The 18,061-nt window shown below is 43.7% G+C and overlaps 1 long non-coding RNA gene across 1 annotated transcript in view; it reads right to left on the bottom strand.

Annotated features, from left to right (window-relative positions):
• Nucleotides 1-1,795: 1,795 nt before the first annotated feature.
• The window catches only part of LOC309344070, a 47,931-nt gene continuing 31,665 nt past the window's right edge, over nt 1,796-18,061 (bottom strand). The window contains exons 2-3 of the long non-coding RNA XR_014157601.1: nt 5,991-6,102; nt 1,796-1,860 (exon numbers count right to left, since the gene is read on the bottom strand). This is a non-coding gene — a long non-coding RNA (uncharacterized lncRNA). The remainder of the gene's footprint in view (nt 1,861-5,990; nt 6,103-18,061) is intronic.

Raw genomic sequence — 18,061 nt, forward strand, 5'->3', positions numbered from 1 at the left:
GCATCAATCTACATTCTGCCTAAATATAATATTTTTCACGGGTATTATGCATTATTTTGCTCTATATCTTAGACTAATTGTTTGACACGTACATCGCTCAGCATCGCACAAACCTTCTGAACTTTGCAACTTTCCTTATGATCCTAGAAACTGTAGAAGCCACTGAGCCACAAACCCTCTCTTTGAGTGCTGAGCATGTTTTCACTTACTCACAAGTGCATTTTGTTCAGCGCTCGCAACCAGACTTGTACGCTTACATTAGAGAAACCTTGCCCTGGGCTGCAAGTTGCATTGGAAGTGGATTTCGTCTGGATCTGAGTCACTGTCTGTAACAAATTTATTTACTAACTTGAGAATAAGGGCGGGCTTTCTTGTTTGATGCTTAACTTACTATCCCCTTTCTGCTGTTATCAGTTTCCCATGTTAGCTGATACACTGGGAGGCTCCCTCCATTCTACTGCTAGGACCATAACTCAGTGATGGAGTATTGCTCAGGACCGCAATACCTCAAGGACCACCTCTCTCCCTATGAACCTACTTGGAGCCTGAGACATACCCTCCAACATTTCTCTGATGAAAATAGGGATGTCCCTTTCCATAGTGGTAATTTTACTGTTTGTACCCCACACATCTTACTGGGTTGCCCCAACCACTCTGGGCAGCTTCCAAGATATATATAAAAAACATAATACAGTGGTACCTCAGGTTAAGTACTTAATTCGTTCCGGAGGTCCGTTCTTAACCTGAAACCGTTCTTAACCTGAAGCACCACTTTAGCTAATGGGGCCTCCTGCTTCTGCCGCCGCGCCACCAGAGCACGATTTCTGTTCTCATCCTGAAGCAAAGTTCTTAACCTGAAGCACTATTTCTGGGTTAGCGGAGTCTGTAACCTGAAGTGTATGTAACCTGAAGCGTATGTAACCTGAGGTACCACTGTAAAATCCCCATACAGGATTGCCTTCAGACGGCTCAGGGGTCGGATAACTCCATACCCTCCAACATTTCTCCAATGAAAACAGGGGTGTCCTAAGGAAACACGGTACATTCTGGGATCAAATCAGAAACCGGGATGGCATTACTAAATCAGGAACGTCCCTGGAAAATAGGGACACTTGGAGGGGCTGCTGAGATCATCATCTGAGGCCCTTCTTCGTGTGCCTCCTCCACAAGAGGTCCGGAGGGTGGCAACATGAGAATGAGCATTTTCTGCAGTGGCTCCCTTAGTTTGTGGAATGCCCTCCCCAGGGAGGTTCAGCTGGTGCCTTCATTATAGACCTTTAGGCGTCAGGCAAAAATCAGGCCTTTGGCTGATTGACAGCCAGTGCCCCTTTTAAAATGTGTTGGAGACGGGAGGGGATTATTGAGTTGTTCTTGGTTTTTATATTTATTATGTATTTTATGTTTTAATATTGTGGTTTTATCTTGTGAACCACCTTGAGACCTGCAGATATAGGGCGGTATGCAAAGTATTATTATTATTGTTGTTGTGGTTGTTGTTTTGCATACAGAAGGTCCCAAGTTCAACCCTGGGAGAGACCCCTGTCTGAAACCCTAGATAGCTACTGCCTGAAACCCTGGGGAGCAGCAGCAATCAGCACAGACAATGCTTAAGTAAGTGGCCCAATGGTCCAACTTCAATAAATAATAATAAATATAAGGCAGCTTCCTATGCCTTCCATAATTCTGTGGAAGAGGCATCAAGTCTCTGAGTTCCCCTGCAGACTAGATTGCAGTGCACTTTCCACAGTCGGAGTTTCTACGAGAATGGCGATAGATAGCTGGCCCTGTAGGCCTAATCTGGCCTGCTCTGCAGCTGTGTAGTGGTGCAGCATGGCTTTGCTCTTTCTCGTGATGCCACTCCTGTGAATGAAAGATACTTGATCAATAACAGAGTCTGTTCTACAAGCATTGCAGAAAATGCCTCCTTGCAAATAATTCTCAATTCCCCCCCCCCAGCCCAGCCCAGCACGCCATTAGCTAGCTCTATGGCCCACGTTACAAACCATTTTGTGGTACTCAGTTAATTGTTAGTCAGTCAAATGTCATCTGATAAATTTTGCGCTCCTTCATTAAATGTTAGGGTGCCTTCTTTCCTACTCCCCCTCCTCTTTTTTTGGTTGCTAGCTATATGAACTGTGTTATGGCCTGCCTCGTGTCCTTGATTAATTTTGAGTTAACAACACCATATGAGAAATTTTGCGGTGCTTTATTAAACACTAATTTAATTCTTACTTAGCAACAGCGTGGAAGGAACGTTCTCATTTGTTGTGGTGCCACTGAGCAACCTCTGCTAAAGCAACAGCAATAAAGGCATTATTATTTTTTAACTTTTTCAGTGCTGTGTTTTTGGAGAAACAATGATGGGTGCAACAGCAACACGTAGCAATAGAAGGCAAGGCGTTGTGGTAGCGCCAGTCTTTTCCGGAGAATCTGTCTCAGAAGGTAGTGCAGCAGGACTTCTGTTCCAGCCCTTATACCAGGGGTCAGCAAACTTTTTCCGCAGGGGGCTGGTCCAATGTCCCTCAGACCTTGTGGGGGGGGGGCAGACTATATTTTGAAGAACCCCCCCCCACTCTCCCCTCCCTTCTCCACAGCACCGGATGAGCCCCAGTGGCTGCTTACCTGTGCCTTGTGAGAGGCAGGGGCTGGCGGTGGCAGGACGATGAGTGGCACAAAAGGGCTGGCTCCAGAGAGGGGCTGCTTAAAATGGTGCTCAGCCAACTGCGGCTCAACAAAGCCCAGACCCTTTCCTCTTCTAGGCAGGGTGGGGAGAAGTCGGGAGCAGGCGTTGCCGCAATGTGTGTGTGTGGGGGGGGATGGCGCAGTCCGAACGATCATTATCCCTATGCCAATCCACACGGTGATTCCCAGACCATCTGCAGGCTGGATCCAGAAGGCAATTGGGCCAGATCTGGCCCCCCGGGCCTTAGTTTGCTGATCCATGCCTTAGACACTTGCCTATGGGGTGCCTCTGGGTTCTACCCTGTCTGCCATGCTTTTAGCTTGAAGCCACTGGGGGAGGTCATCCAATCCAGAGATTTATGACAGAAATGTCATCAGTAGGGGGGTGACATTCAACCCTACGGCTCTTTCCCACCTTCTTGCTCCAAGGAGGTTGTCGAACTTCTGAACTGACACCTGGAGGTGGTTATGGTCTGGGTGAGCCAAAACATAATCCAGACAAGATGGAGGTACTGTGGTTAAGGATAGCAGCTCTGGATGGAGGTTAACAACCAATCTTAGATGGGGTTGCTTTGAAGGACCACCACCCTGAAGATGCTGAATCTATGCTTGGATAAGCATAAGTTTTATGGAATCATTTGGATGTGTCTTTGATGTTTCTGTTCTGTTTTAAAGAAAGTACAATGGTACCTCGGGTTACATACGCTTCAGGTTACAGACTCCGCTAACCCAGAAATAGTACTTCGGGTTAAGAACTTTGCTTTAGGATGAGAACAGAAATCATGCAGCGGCGGTACATCAGCAGCAGGAGGCTCCATTAGCTCAAGTGGTACCTCAGGTTAAGAACAGTTTCAGGATAAGAACAGACCTCCAGTACTTAACCTGAGGTACCACTGTACTGCAAGAAAAGTTTTGTATCAATCAAATGGGTCTAGACCAAAACGAGTCTGTTTTATTTCTGAAGAGACTGCACTGTACATTGCCCGGCTGTGAGGTATGAAGGCCGCTCCCTCCAAGGCCCTTTCCACCTGACCTAGGGGGCAAGGCCCACACTCACCAGCCCTACTAAAGAGGCGCCTCATGAGGCCAGGGGAACATCGTCCAGCTATTGTTTTATTGTTTTATTGATTTAATATGCTGTAAACCACTTTGAGATTTTTATTAAAAATATAAAGCGGTATAGAAATTAAATAATAATAAATAAAATTAGGAGCCAACTCCTAGGGGCTGAGGGGTCTTTGGCCCCAATAAAATATTTGAGGGGGCTGCCCCCCCCCAGTTGATGGGCATTGCCATTCAAATGGTACAGGGCTTACCTGCCCACCCCTCCCACCCCAATATTTTATTCAAGTTGGCGCCCCTGGCTCAGCTTTGTGCTGGGATTCAGGCATCTCCGTGTGCTATACCACATAGATTCCCAAGCACGTTATCAATTTCATTTATTCATAATGACATACACATTGAGGCACTATCTATATTGCCTTTCAACACATATTGAAAACCTTCTTTTTTCCTCAAGCCTTTTTACTGGAGACCTTTATCCCAATCTATATTTGGATTTGTTGAATTTGAAATTGCTTTGTTTATTTAAGCAGATAAAAAAACATTGGCAGGATTGCAATAACACTTGTAATGTAGCAAGTATTATGGAGACAATGGAGTGATATAAAATATGGACTATTGAAAAATATGCAGTAGAAAAGGTTAACAATAGAACCCATGAAAGGGAAAGTGGAAGTCCAGAGGTTTGGAGGAATCTTTAACTGTGGATGTGTATAGTTGGATTGTTATATCTTAATTCTTGTAAACTCAAATAAAAATTATTTCAAAAATAAGAAAGAAATTGGTTTGTTTGTTTGTTTGTTTGTTTGCATATGATGTTGTTTTTAATTGTTTTTATATATGATGTTGCCTTTAATTCTCATATATGAAATTCTTTTTAATATTTTCACGCAGGGATTTTTTAAAAAATGTTCTTTATTGTTGATGTTTTGTGGACTCAAATAAATATACCAGCATCCAGAAAACTACAGCACCTACATAAGAGTGGTGGGGGGTGGGGGTGAGAATGTTTTCTAATTTTATTGCTGTACTTACTAGGATTCTTCCTGGCATGGAAAATTGGCTGTTTGCTTTTCATTCATTATGAAGTTCAAACCTCTATTGCTTTTCCCCCAAGATCCAAGCTCTTCTTTCTGTCCAGAGTCTGCCAAAGCTCTTAGCCAGACTCTTATCTAGCATCTCTCTGCAACTGTAATCTCAGTTTCTCTGTTGGTTTTAAAAAAAAAAAAAAAAAAAACTACTTCAATCTTGTCACCTGCAATCCCATTCAGAGCACTCCTCCTGCAAATATTTGCTTCCTTATCCATTGCAGTGATTACAAGGTTTTGTCAGCCCCAGGTCTTGTGGCAGCCAGCCACAGAAAGGAGGAGTTCGCCAGGGAAGCCGGAAGGATCAGAAGCCAGACTCACTGTGGCTCCGTTCCAATGCACCCTCAAAGCACAAGGCAAACCAGTTTCCTCTTCTTTGATAACACTGTGCATTTTCCATTTTTACATCCATCCATTTTGGGGTGCTCAAAGATTGCACAGTTGTGGCAGATGACTTTAATCCAAAGGCTGTGGTTAGTGCCGGATTTACATATAAGCTAAACAAGCAATAATAATAATAATAATAATAATAATAATAATAATAATAATAATAATAATAATAATTTATTTATACCCCACCCATCTGGCTGGGCTTCCCCAACCACTCTGGGCAGCTTCCAACAAAATATTAAAATACAGTAATGCATCAAACATTAAAAGCTTCCCTAAACAGAGCTGCCTTCAGATGTCTTCTAAAAGTCTGGTAGTTGTTGTTCTCTTTGACATCCAGTGGGAGGGCATTCCACAGGGTGGGTGCCACTACCGAGAAGGCCCTCTGCCTGGTTCCCTGTAACTTGGCTTAGGGCTCCACTCTCTTCCCCCCCCCAATATACTTCTTCTTAATTGTATTTCACTATTAATAGACTTCTTCATAATTGTATTTCAGTTCAACAATTACTTTGATAAAATACATATTCTGTTATGTGCAAATGGCTTTAGATACCTATTTAGTCCATAAATTACCGTATAGCATATATTCAACACACACACACACACACACACACACACACACAAAACAGTGGCAATTTGTTGTTGACAAAGGACAGCTGGACATCTAAAGGGCCCCATTACCTTCAGTAGCTTAGAGCCTCATCAAACCTAAACCCGGCCCTGGCTGTGGTTACAGGGTAGTAGCTCTAAGGTGGCTGCAGGTCTTACTTTATGGAGGGCAGTTCTCTAGGTGAAGGAGGGACAGGTTCAGCTGTGTATTTCTGGTCTAGGCTGACTTGTTCATTCATCAGTGTTCATTCGTCAGTCCATTCACATTTGCCTGTAATTGAAAATGACAAAGCATTTGCAATGTATTGAAATATATATTTATAGTCGTATTTTTTAATGCATATTCTCACAAATGCAGGTCTTATTTAACCACAACAATGTATTTTTTTTTATTAAAAAAGCATTTTAGCACAGTTTGTGAACTGAAGATTGTGCTGCAACATTCAGCAAAGTGCAAAATCTGAAGGATAACTCTGTTCCGATCCCCACTTTCATGTGTGTGGTTCAGATCAGCTGGCATCCAAATTTCAAAAGATCAACTTCCTCAAGCTTCCCTTATTTAGAAGGGCTGTGATGCTGAGGTCCAGTTTAAAGATGAAGACCTATTGGAAGGAAACATGGGGGTGGGGGTTGAAGTTGAAGCGAGCACTTGAACAGCAGACTGAGTGAACACGCAGCTCAACTGGCCACTATGGTGAGATGCATGGCACATATACATATGAATTAGCATACGCAAATGTTATGCAAATCACTGTCCTCTTTCCTGTGCTGTGTAGGTGGCCATCCCAGCCTATGTAGCAGTACCAGCAGAAACTTGTGGTTCATTATTTCTCATCTCCAATACCTCTAAACCTCATTCAGGGCAGCCTTATCACTGGCATTTGATACCGACCATCAGCACATATTTTATAGCCCTCACACAGAAGCCATCGAAAAGCCCTTCCCTGCAGTTACACACCCTAGGAAGCATGTTTTTTAGAACTTCTCACTATGAGCATTGCCCAGTCATGTTCATGTCCCCAGCAACAGTGCCGCTACTAAGTAAGGGCTGGTTCAGATGCAGGTCAGCACACAAGACGCAGAGACAAGCAGAAAAGTTAACTCTTTATTCAAGGAAACTGCATACAAGGCAGAAATGCCCCTATGAAACAGTTGCCAGGACTGAAGGTCTCCACCTTCTACTTCCCCCTGTCTCCTCTTCCTCAGCTGGATGTTTCCCAAGGAGATTTAAACTATGCTGGGAGAGAATCTGTGCTCTTTGTTCTGCAGAACAGCTCCCTGTGGCCTTAGAGACAAGAGGGGAGAGGAGCTTAAGTACAGCAGGAATGGCAAAATCCTGGGATACTTCTGCTTCATCTTCTGAGTCTGAAACGCTTTCCGCACCTGGCTCTTCTTGCTTGCTAAAGCCTGTTGCCTCTTCAGCATCCAACCATTCCTCCTCTCCTTCCCCCTCTGATGTGTCCTCGGTGTCCCACCACCACTCCCCTGGCTCTAAGCCTTTCTCTTCTGAGGCTTCCCTAGGGGGTTCCCCAACTGGTGCCTCCCACCACTCCTCATCACCCAGCCAGTCCCTGGCATGCAGGGACATGCAGTTGTGAAGTGCACTCACAACTAGGCTTCCTTTCACCAACTTGGAATGTCAGAGAATTCTGATGGAAAATGAAGTTCATCTGTTCTTCTGTGGTCAGGAAGGGAAATCAGTTGAGTGAACATGATTGGTACTCATTCACATCACCTTTTCTTTTTAATGATATGCAATCGACAACTTTTTAAAACCATTGTTTTGACATTTTCTTTACACTGAAATGGAATGAATGTAAGTTACGTAAGGTATGCTTTACTGAGGTGTTAATAATAGCATGTGAGCCAGAACATATTCCGTTTCAACAGCCCAAGCTGAGTGCTAATGCTTCAGGAAAGAGCATCCTACAATCTTAATATGAGTGATATTTTGGCACTTTGTTATATTACAATATGCTACTCAGCTTTGTGGAATAAGATAGCTTCCCTTTCTCCACAGCGGTGACACCCTGTCAATAATATCAACATCAGCTAAAGAAATATGTATTGGTTTATCATTCCAAACACATGCCATCAAAGGTTCCGTGTTTAGCATAGGTTTCAGCTGGTAGGTTGCAAGCACCATTTTGTGCTTTGTTGCCGTTGTCTGAAGTTTCTCAGAGAACGGGAAAAGAGAGGTTATTTGTCAGTGGCCTGTACGCTGTGTAGAAGATCCCAAGTTCTGACATTATCCATATAATCTCCCCATCATTTACACAGTAAACCAGAAGGAATCCTTTGTAGCTGAGTTATACAAAGTAGGCAAATTTACCCCAACAATTTTTAAAACAACCAAAATCTCATAGTTTTTTATTATTTACAAGATGGGGTTGCCATATCAGCCAAGATCTGAGTTATTGTTAAGGGGTGTTGCCCCAGGGGAGGATGATCAAGGGACCCCAGAACCTAGAGCCAGACCTGGCAAAATTAATGTGTCAGAGAGAAGGCATCTAACTTAGCTTCTTTCTGACTTGTTGTGAATGTTAGGCAACATTCAGCCATTCTATCACAAGATTATTTTGCTGTATGAATATTGAGGGAGGTTAGGGGATGGGCAATAGCTAAGCTGAAGAGCTCATGCTCTGAATGTAGACACTCCCTAGTTCAACCCAAGAATCCCCAGAGTAGGAAAGACATTCCCTCTGAAATCCAAGAGTGCCACCACCAGTCAGTATTGAGCTAGATGGACCAATGGCCTGGCTCAGTATAAGGTGGCTTCCTATGCCATCTCACAGTGACTCTTCTACCTAAAGAAAATTATACACAAATTGACCCAGTGAGCTTGTCCGTGCTGGGCTTGGAGTCGACGGCTCACAGGACCATGTCACCAACTTTGTTTCATATCATTTCTTCTTTCAAGTAGTGCGCAACTCAACAGTTACTGCAGTGGAAGCGGAGAGGGGGCGAGCTATCATTACTCTACTTGCCATCAAATAGTCCCATTGGCTTCAAGGACAAAAGAGCGTAGCCTAACGGTATAAAAATATGGAACAAAGATACATTTAAATTCGAAGCCAAACAGAAGAACTCTGTAAACAGGTTGTTGATTACAAGGGTAAATTATTCTTTTGCTTAGAAAAGGATGACGCCATAGATGGTGATTCACCCACAGTTGACCCAAGGGAGCCATCTCTAACAATACCATGGCACAGGGACTTTAATGGCAGGCTGAGATAAGGAGAACATTCTGAATACTCGGAAACAAGGACTTTGAAGGGGAAAAGATAACCATCTCCTTCGAACTGAACCTAGAGATATCTGTGAGGAGGAAAACAGAAGGAGAAAAAATTAAAATGCTTTGTTCATCTCATTATTCAGGCATTTCTACCGTGTCCTCCAAAACTGTGCGAGACACGCACAAACCATTGAGGTTATGTTATTCTGCAAACTATCTTTTTTAAAAAACAAATACTAGTTTGAGAAGGAACTTACGGCCTGAATATACACATCTTTGCTGGAGATGCACAGGACCAAATAGTAAATGTTATTAATCTGTTAATTTAGGGCAAGGTAGGCTTTTAAGCATGTTTCCAGTTACACACAAAGGAATGTATCCAATGTATGTCCTACTCAAAATAGGCTCTTTGAAATTAATGGACATGGCTAATTTAGGCCTATTAATTTCATTGGGTCTGCTATAAGTAAAGCTTAGTTGCATACAACCCACAATTTTTAGTACTATTACAAACAGTATCAATGAGGCCCACCATGATGGGGGCACATGTATATGGTAGCCTGCCCATATACCGGTACTTGACAACATCTTGATTTCTGCCAGCTTAGGCAGCAAAATCAAGAAGTTTGTATTAGGCAATCATGCATTTGGGTTTGCAGTCCTCATCATCAAGACCAGTGTGCTAGAAACAAGAGAATAGAAACTGCAGTTAACCACAAACTGTGTAAAAGAGCTCTGCAGGGGATAAATCTGAGGAAGTTTGGTTTATGTTCTTCTTCATAAATAAGGGACAAATACTCTATATCTCCCGATTGCTCAAACCCCTATGTGGAGAGTCCATGTGGGGCCCCACTTAAAATGGGGTGCTACATGTGGCACGGATCCTTGCAATAAGATGAATTTCCATATGCATGAAAGAAGAGCACTCACAACATGACATGGGTGGACACTTCCCTTGTTACAGTACTGGGCTTTGATTTGTACAAGCTTGTAATGGAAATAGTTTGCGATTGTTTGTTGTGTTTGATGTTTGTAATGTTTAATGGAAATAATAAAAAAAGAAAGAAAAGAAAAAAGAATTGGAATTCCCTTTGGGTAGCGATTATTTCAGAATGGGTCTACACCGAATACTTTGCAGAAGAAAGTGTGCTTAGTTGTATAGGACTCCCATTTACACCTCCATGTTAAACTGCATACCAGGATCCAGTCTTATTTCCAATGGCAATTCCATTTAGGACAGCTGTCAGGGCTTTTTTAAAGAGGGGAAACTGTAAGCCCTTCTGTTTAAGTGCAATGCAAAATGCATCCTGCTTCATGTGTGTTGTGGGTGGTGGAATGCTACTGGAAGCAAATAAATCACTGCTAAATTGTTGGGGCAGCATTTGTAGATGTGCTGAGTAGCAATGGACAAATCTGTTAATTTCAGTTTCCCTCTGTTTCTTATTTTTCAGTTCCCCACATTTCCACATCAGTTGGCAAAGTCCTCAGGAAAATCATCAGCGTTTTAGTGTGAAGTTCTCCCGATAGCACGTGTTTATGAAATTATGTCTAATGTGCACATTTTTGCAAAGTGTATTTTCCCTAATATACGGCATTTGTGCGTGCTCTTTCCACCAAGATATGTATTTTTATACACACTTTATCCTAGTGTATGCTTTTTTTGTACACATTTCCTATCAGGAGAACTGCATTGCAAAATTCGAAGAGGTGTGATTTTCAGAGGGTGTCTGTGCTTCACTTTGCATATTGTTTCTGAAAGCATGAATGGCGTAGGTTCACCTTTAAAAGCGAAACTGGATTGAATTCCTCTCCCATCCCTACTGCTGAGTCAGATACCACTTAATCCTCATAGCAATCTTCCATACACAATTTGCATTAAAAAAAAACCCTGCCCAATGCTTACTTCCACAGAAACATTAGGTAAGAAAAAAGTCCTCTTTTTTTTGCATGTGCCAGCACCAAGCCTAAACCTTAGGAGTCAGTTTCAAAGCATCCTGCGAGTGGCTCCAAGTGTTTAAAATGAGCAGCAGGGTGAAAAGAAAATGTGAGTTGCCTAACATATTAAATATTTCTAGGCCTAGTTAGAATGTTGCCATCTCTCGAATCTGGAAGATGCCTCTACAGTCCCTCCAAGTGTCCCTATTTTCCAGGGACAGTCCCGGATTTACAGAAGCTGACCCGGTTTCTGATTTGATCCTGGAATGTCCCAGTTTCCCTTAGGATGCCCCTATTTTCATCGGAGAAATGTTGGAAAGTATGCATCTACTGCCAGTGAAGAGGTGTAGGCTTAGCTATGAACATTCAAACCAAACAGTAGAAGAGAAACTATCCCTCACTGATATATGCTTCCTCTCTCCCTGCTGATTTTTGTACTCTGATCCAGTCTAAGAAGTAGCTTCAGCTTTCTCCCTTTATTTTTCATTGGAGACAAACATTCATTCCTAGTTTCCACTACCGCTACCCCCACTGTATTGTGGATGACTAACAGAGGAGAGGAATCTGTTACACATTACATCTTCAACATGATTGTGTCTCTGGGGACGGTTAATCACCGATAGACACGTGAGAAGCTATTGCTCTCCGTTTGCTTTCCTCCCAGCCTGCTCAGTGCACCCAAAAGTAGATGCCTGATTGCTCCAAACAAAACACAAAGCATTGATTATTTAAGCAAAATTGCTGATTGACTCCATCAGGGAAATATCTATGATGTGTCGTCCACTGCTCGGTGAATCGATATGAAGGCATAATGGACCCATGGGAAGTCAGCTCTCCATACTCTCTGCTCTCCCACTGGACTATCAATCTCCCTTGGACAATAAGAAGAAAATGATGTTTGTTGAAGTGAAAACCAGAAACGTCCCAATTAGAAAAGCACGTTCTGCTCCATTTGATAGAGACAGTATAAGATAGAATCAAATGGCCAGGTTTTCCCATTGTAGGGTTGGATGGTTATTTTTTTATACAGGATACTATAGTGATGAGCCAATTCATGATGTCCTCAGTGTCACCATATGCATGTCAAGCTGAAAAATCTTCTTGGCACACTGGTTTAAGTAGGCTTGCCAAGCGTCAGGAAAATTCCTGACATGTCCTGGTTTTCAGGTGCAAAAATGGCGTCGGGGGGTGTCAGAGGCTTAGTGCTGTCCAGCTGGCCATAGATAAGACTCCGGGCTCCCAGCCAGTTCCAAACAATTGATTTATTTGACAAAGTTCAAACGTACATCTCCAGCGTTTCCATTAACCTCCTTCCCCTTGTGCGCAGTTGCTCCCTCTAATGTTACTTCCTCCTTTTCCGCAGCCAGCATGCAAGTCTGCAAAAACTCCTCCCCTTACTTCCTCTGTGTACAGCATGACTTGTCCCAGGCTCCTTCTCCTCCCCCTCTACGTCAGACTGACTGTCAGACGACAAGCTGCTGATAATCTCTTTAGGCTCTCTATAACTGCTGGTTTCTGTCCTTTCATCTTTTCCCGTTTGCCTCTCCCTGACAGGGGGGATTTTGCCGAACTGGTAAAATGTCAGGGGAAACCTGGATGTATGGCAACGTGCTGATGGACAAAACAGCTTCAAAAGTTCAACAGTTCTGGTGGTTTCCAAAAAACAACAACAACAACTCAGCAACTTTTGGTGGGGGTTTAATGAACAACGCAAGGATGTCATTGCATGGCTTACACTGAGAAATGGAGGGAGTGGACAATGGTACCCATTCTTTGACAACACCCCTGCTTTTCCAACATCAGTAGGAGTTTTTATTAACATCTTTTGAAAGGCAGAGTAGTAGTTTTCATGTCTTCATTTTAAGCATATTTGTACCCTATCTCTAGTCCACCTGAAATGGCATTTAAAAAAAATATTTCCTCCCTACTATGTGTATATTTATATATGTATGCATGTATGTGTATATATATCTGTGTATTGTGCTGGCCCAATACATTTTGGTCCCTGAGACAAACCACAGTGCCATCCCTCCCCACTAAGGAAGAAGGGGTGTGTGGAGACCTACATGAGGAAGGGGGACAGGCTTTGGTTGCCAGATACGAAGTTTTTTCAGCTCTCCTTCCCCACTAAATGGCCAATAGTCGGGGATGATGACAGTTGTTGCTCAGAAATATCTGGCAGGTCAAAGGTTTCCCAATCCTGTTCTGCTCTGATGAGCAGTGACTCTCCCAGCCTTGCAAAGTGGCTCAGGGCTGGCAGGGTGGCATGAGGAGCCAAATGTGCAGTGCCCCCCCCAAAGCACCCGAAAAGGCTTACACAGGAGCACAGGAAGCTGCCTTGTAGAGGTCAAACTATTGGTTCTTCTAGCTCTGTTCTGTCGATACTGGAATGTCAACAGCTCTCCAGTATTCCACACCAGGGTCTCTCCTAGCCCTACCTGGAGATGCTGAAGATTGTACTAAGGACTTTCTGCATGCATTGCATATTGTGCTGGTCCCGGGGGGGTTACCGTGCGGCGTGGTCTGAGTCCGGTCCTGGGTCAAGGGTCTGGAGGCTGTCCGTCAAGGGCGAAGTGGGGTCCAAGGCAAGGAGCCGGGCGTGGTCAGGAACTCCAGAAGAGCAGGTCTGGGTGCTGGCAGGAACAAGTTTCCAACGATGTTGCTTCCGCAACCTGGGACTGGGCTGACTGGCCTTTATCTCCTCTGAGGCCTGGGGCAGTCCCAGCCCACAGGTGACTCGCCTCCCCTGGCCTTAAGGCAAGCACTCATCCTGAGAGAATTTAGTTCCCTCCGCCTCTCTGCCCTGAGCCTCTGCAGCTCAGGAGAGGCTGGAGGGTTACTGGACCCAGGGGCAGCATCACCTTCCCCTGGCAGGGCTGGGAGAGGAGCACCTGCAGGCAATGGGTCCTCGATCACCTTCGGAGCCAGAGCGGATTCAGCTGGTGTCTGCTCCTGAGGATCCAGCACAGGTGGGGAGGGGCCTTCAGATTCAAGCCCCTGCCCCGGCTCAGCCGGCCCTGGAGACGGGGACTCCTGTGCAGGCTGGGATTCCTCCAATTCAGCCTCTGAATCAGATTCCCAGGCCATCGCACATATGCTCTACTGCTGAGCTTTGGCCCTTTCCAAGCAGTGCTGTGCCCAATGTGGTGCTCAAACTCACAAACCTCACAATAAGAGCCCCATGCTCTCTCAGATGAGCGATGCTTCTGCGCGGCGGCTTACAATGCAACTTCCTTCTGAACAGACATGCCCAAAGTTGCACTGTTAGACAGGCTGACGGCCAAGTGGGATCTCCTTATAGATTAGCTGGGAGGATGTTTTAAAGGGCACACCACGCATTACTTACAAAACAGATTAATACCAACAAGAAGATTAATAAGTGGAAGATAAATCATACTAATAAGGAAATGTAAATGCAAATCAAAACCCGAATTGTTCCTTCTCGAAATGCAGAACTCATCACTCAACAGATTAGAGCATATTGATTAGGCTTCAATAAGGTAGTTGACAGTCGCCCTTTCAAATGAATGCTCTTCTCTCTGGTGCAAATTATTTGACCTAAATCCAACAGAGTTAGGCATGCTTAAGCCCATTGAAACCAATGAGCATCGCTTAACTATCTGCTGGATTTGGGCCTTTATCTCTTCCATTCAAATAAACTCTAGTTATACACAAACACACGGCAGTAGCTACAATACATCCACGACAAATCATGTCAGTCAACTACTATTTGTCTGAATGAGAGCCGATTCCCAGTCCTTAAAATCTCACAAGGATAATCAGATAGCAGCAGTGAGATATTTAAATCCCTCTTAATTCCATGTTTTCTAACATTGTGTAAGTAGAATGTCTGCCGTTGTTGCAGATTCTTACACGTTTTCATATGGACAAACTGCCTTGTGGCTTATTAATGTTGTTTGTCAACAGACCAGATTCCAAGAAGATTATTGCAAAGGATGCTTTCTAATCCTGGTACTAGACTGCACACAAAAAGAGAGCAGTCATTGGCTGTAAGCCTTTTAAAAAATTAAAATAAAATGAGATCTGCCTTTATTATTTCTGGTTTATATTGATCCTGCAGATGTTGTGGCTTGTATGTTGCATTTAGAATTTAGTTCTGCTTTAAGGCTGGAATTCACTGGGTGAAACTAATCTGATAGGCTTTAGAGAGAGAAGGAGAAGAAACCCCGGAGAGTCATTGCTTGCCTGTGTAGACAATGCTGAGCTAGATGGATCAATAGTCTGACTCAATATAAGGCAATGTTTGATGGGTTGTGTCCAGTACTAGTCCTATTCATCAACAGGCGCAACTGACTTAGAGAACAATCCTAATCATGTCTGGTCAGAAATTCTATTGAATTCAGTAGGGCTTACTCCAAGGTAAGTGGAGCTAGGATTGCAGCCTGAGGATCATTTATTTTAATGGGTCTACTCTGAGCAACAACCTTCTGTTCCTATGTAAAGGTAAAGGACCCCTGGATGGTTAAGTCCAGTCAAAGGCGACTATGGGGTGCGGCGCTCATCTTGCTTCCATCCATTGTTTTATGTTGTTGTTGTTGTTGTTTATTGAATTTATATACCGCCCTATACCTGGGGGTCTCAGGGAGGTCCACAAAATGAAATCAAGATATGAAATCACAAAATACATAATAAAAATAAAAACAACAACCCAATAGCCCAGCCCCCCCAAAAAAAACATTTTAAAAGGGCATAGGATGTAAATCAGATCAACCCAAGGCCTGGTTAAAAAGGAACGTATTTGCCTGGCACCTAAAGGTGTATAATGAAGGCACCAGGCGAACTTCCCAGGGGAGAGCATTCCACAGATGGGGAACCACTGCAGAGAAGGCCTGTTGTTGTGTTGCCACCCTCTGGACCTCTTGAGGAGGAGGCACATGAAAAAGGGCCTCAGAAGATGATCTCAGGGTCCGGGTAGGTTCATATGGAAAGAGGTGGTCCTTGAGGTATTGTGGTCCTGAGCTGTTTGTTCCTATGTAGAGCTCACTAGAGCAGTGCCGAATTCATTTTTTGCATGCACTTAAAATTAGCACATTTGACACAGCCAATCAAATAGTCACTTGAACAACCTTTTTTTTTAAAAATGTTGCTCTGCATACTTTTGTTTCCCTGACTACTGCTGCTTCTTGCTACCATTTTCCTTCTTCATTAGGTACAGTGACCAACCTGATTTAGTCCACAAGCAGATATGATGTTATCTCTTTATTTCATGGCAATGTTTCCCATAAAATCACATTGTGCCCCAACTGCCAATAGGATTGAACAGAAGTGTGCTGGGAAAAGGAGGCTGATTGCTATGGGGGGGGGGGGAGGGACCTCTCCAAACCAGCTGTCTCCAGAAAGAGAGAACTATTATCGTGCATCATCACAAAGTTCTATCATGCCCAAGAGCTAAGATTAACAAAACTGTAGCTGCCAGACCACCAGAAGTTGGAGACAGAAACAATGGTCACCTTCTACTGTAGAGAGGAAAGAACTTCCTGAAAATAGGAGCTGCGATCTCAAGTTTACGCCCTTTGTCTTTAGTCTAGTTTTCCAGAGACATTATAGAAGGGCTATAGCTCAGTGATACAGCATCTGTTTGCATGCAAGAGGTCCCACATTTTATCCCTAGCAGTATGCATGTGTCTGCACACTCACACACATGCATGCCTGGTTATTTCTGTCTAATCCTGCACTAAAAATTGGCTAGTTTGTTTCAGCTAGCTGAGGTTTTAGCATCTGTATTGTCTATCTGCATCCTAATAATTGAAGTAATGAGCTTATCATTGATGAGTCACAGAGAGCTTGCTTGGTTAACAATTCATTCTTCTTTCCTGTGCTTCTCTTCAGTGTAATCAAATGGGTTCATGAATACAATGCTGAAGAGAAATGGTGGGCAACTGTTTCTAAATGCATAGTCCACAAAGGCTAAATAATAAGCAGCAGGGGTCAGCAGCAGCCCTGCGTGGGAGCAAATAACAAGGTGGTTCGGGGTGCTTTCACCTGCAAAGTGCAATCTCAATACCACCCCCCCAGTTGAATAAGGGTCTCCATAAAGCTTTGTGTGTGTCTCTTGTGCGTCACTCTCTTGTTTCTGTCACTTATAGCTCTGTGCTTTCTTATGTCTCTATGTTTCTCTAGGCTTTGTATGAGGCTATGCAAAATGTTTCGCTGTTGTTAAAAGTTTAGTTTAAGGCTGAAGAAGAAACCCTGTGGTGCCCTGCGTTAACAACAAATAAAATGAAAGCTTCAAAGCTCCTCAGACTTCCACAGGTAGCAAGAAGCAGTGGCGTAGCGTGGGGGGTGCAGGGGGGGCCGGCCGCACCGGGCGCAACATCTGGGGGTTAGGGTTAGGGATAGGGTTAGGGGGCGCAAATCCACGGGTTAGGGGGCGCAAATTACTTGCCTTGCCCCGGGTGCTGACAACCCACGCTACGCCACTGGCAAGAAGACCCTTCCAGTTCTGCAATTCTATGATTCTACGACTTTGGGGGGTCTGTACGGCCTCTCAGGAGATGCAGACAACCATTAGAAAGGTCAGAGTGACAAATCAATACATTTGAGAAGACTTTAGAATTATCAGGATAAAACTATTATTATTATTATTATTATTATTATTATTATTATTATTATTATTATTATTAAAAAGTATACAGTTTCTTTCTATATGAAAAGAAATGCTCAAGTAGATTTACAGCATTATGAATAGGCAAAATATTTGAGAAAATCAGTGTGGTGTAGTAAGTAAGAGTTTCAGACTGGGACTGAGGACGCCATATACTCCCTACTCTGCCATGAAGCTGACTGGGGGACTTTGGGCCAGTACCTCTCCTCCTAATCTATCCAGCAGGGTTGTTGAAAAGATAAACTGGGGAAGGGTGGGAGAAAGGCAGGATATAAATATAACCAATACCTAATATCAACAAATTAGTTATTGGACGGGGTGAGCTCCCCTTGCTCATTCCCTGCTCCTGCCAACCTAGCAGTTCGAAAGCACGTCAAAGTGCCAAGTAGATAAATAGGTACCGCTCTGGTGGGAAGGTAAACGGCGTTTCTGTGC

Source organism: Podarcis erhardii (assembly GCF_964252035.2).
Source record: "Podarcis erhardii genome assembly, chromosome: 6".
Lineage (NCBI taxonomy): Eukaryota > Metazoa > Chordata > Lepidosauria > Squamata > Lacertidae > Podarcis > Podarcis erhardii.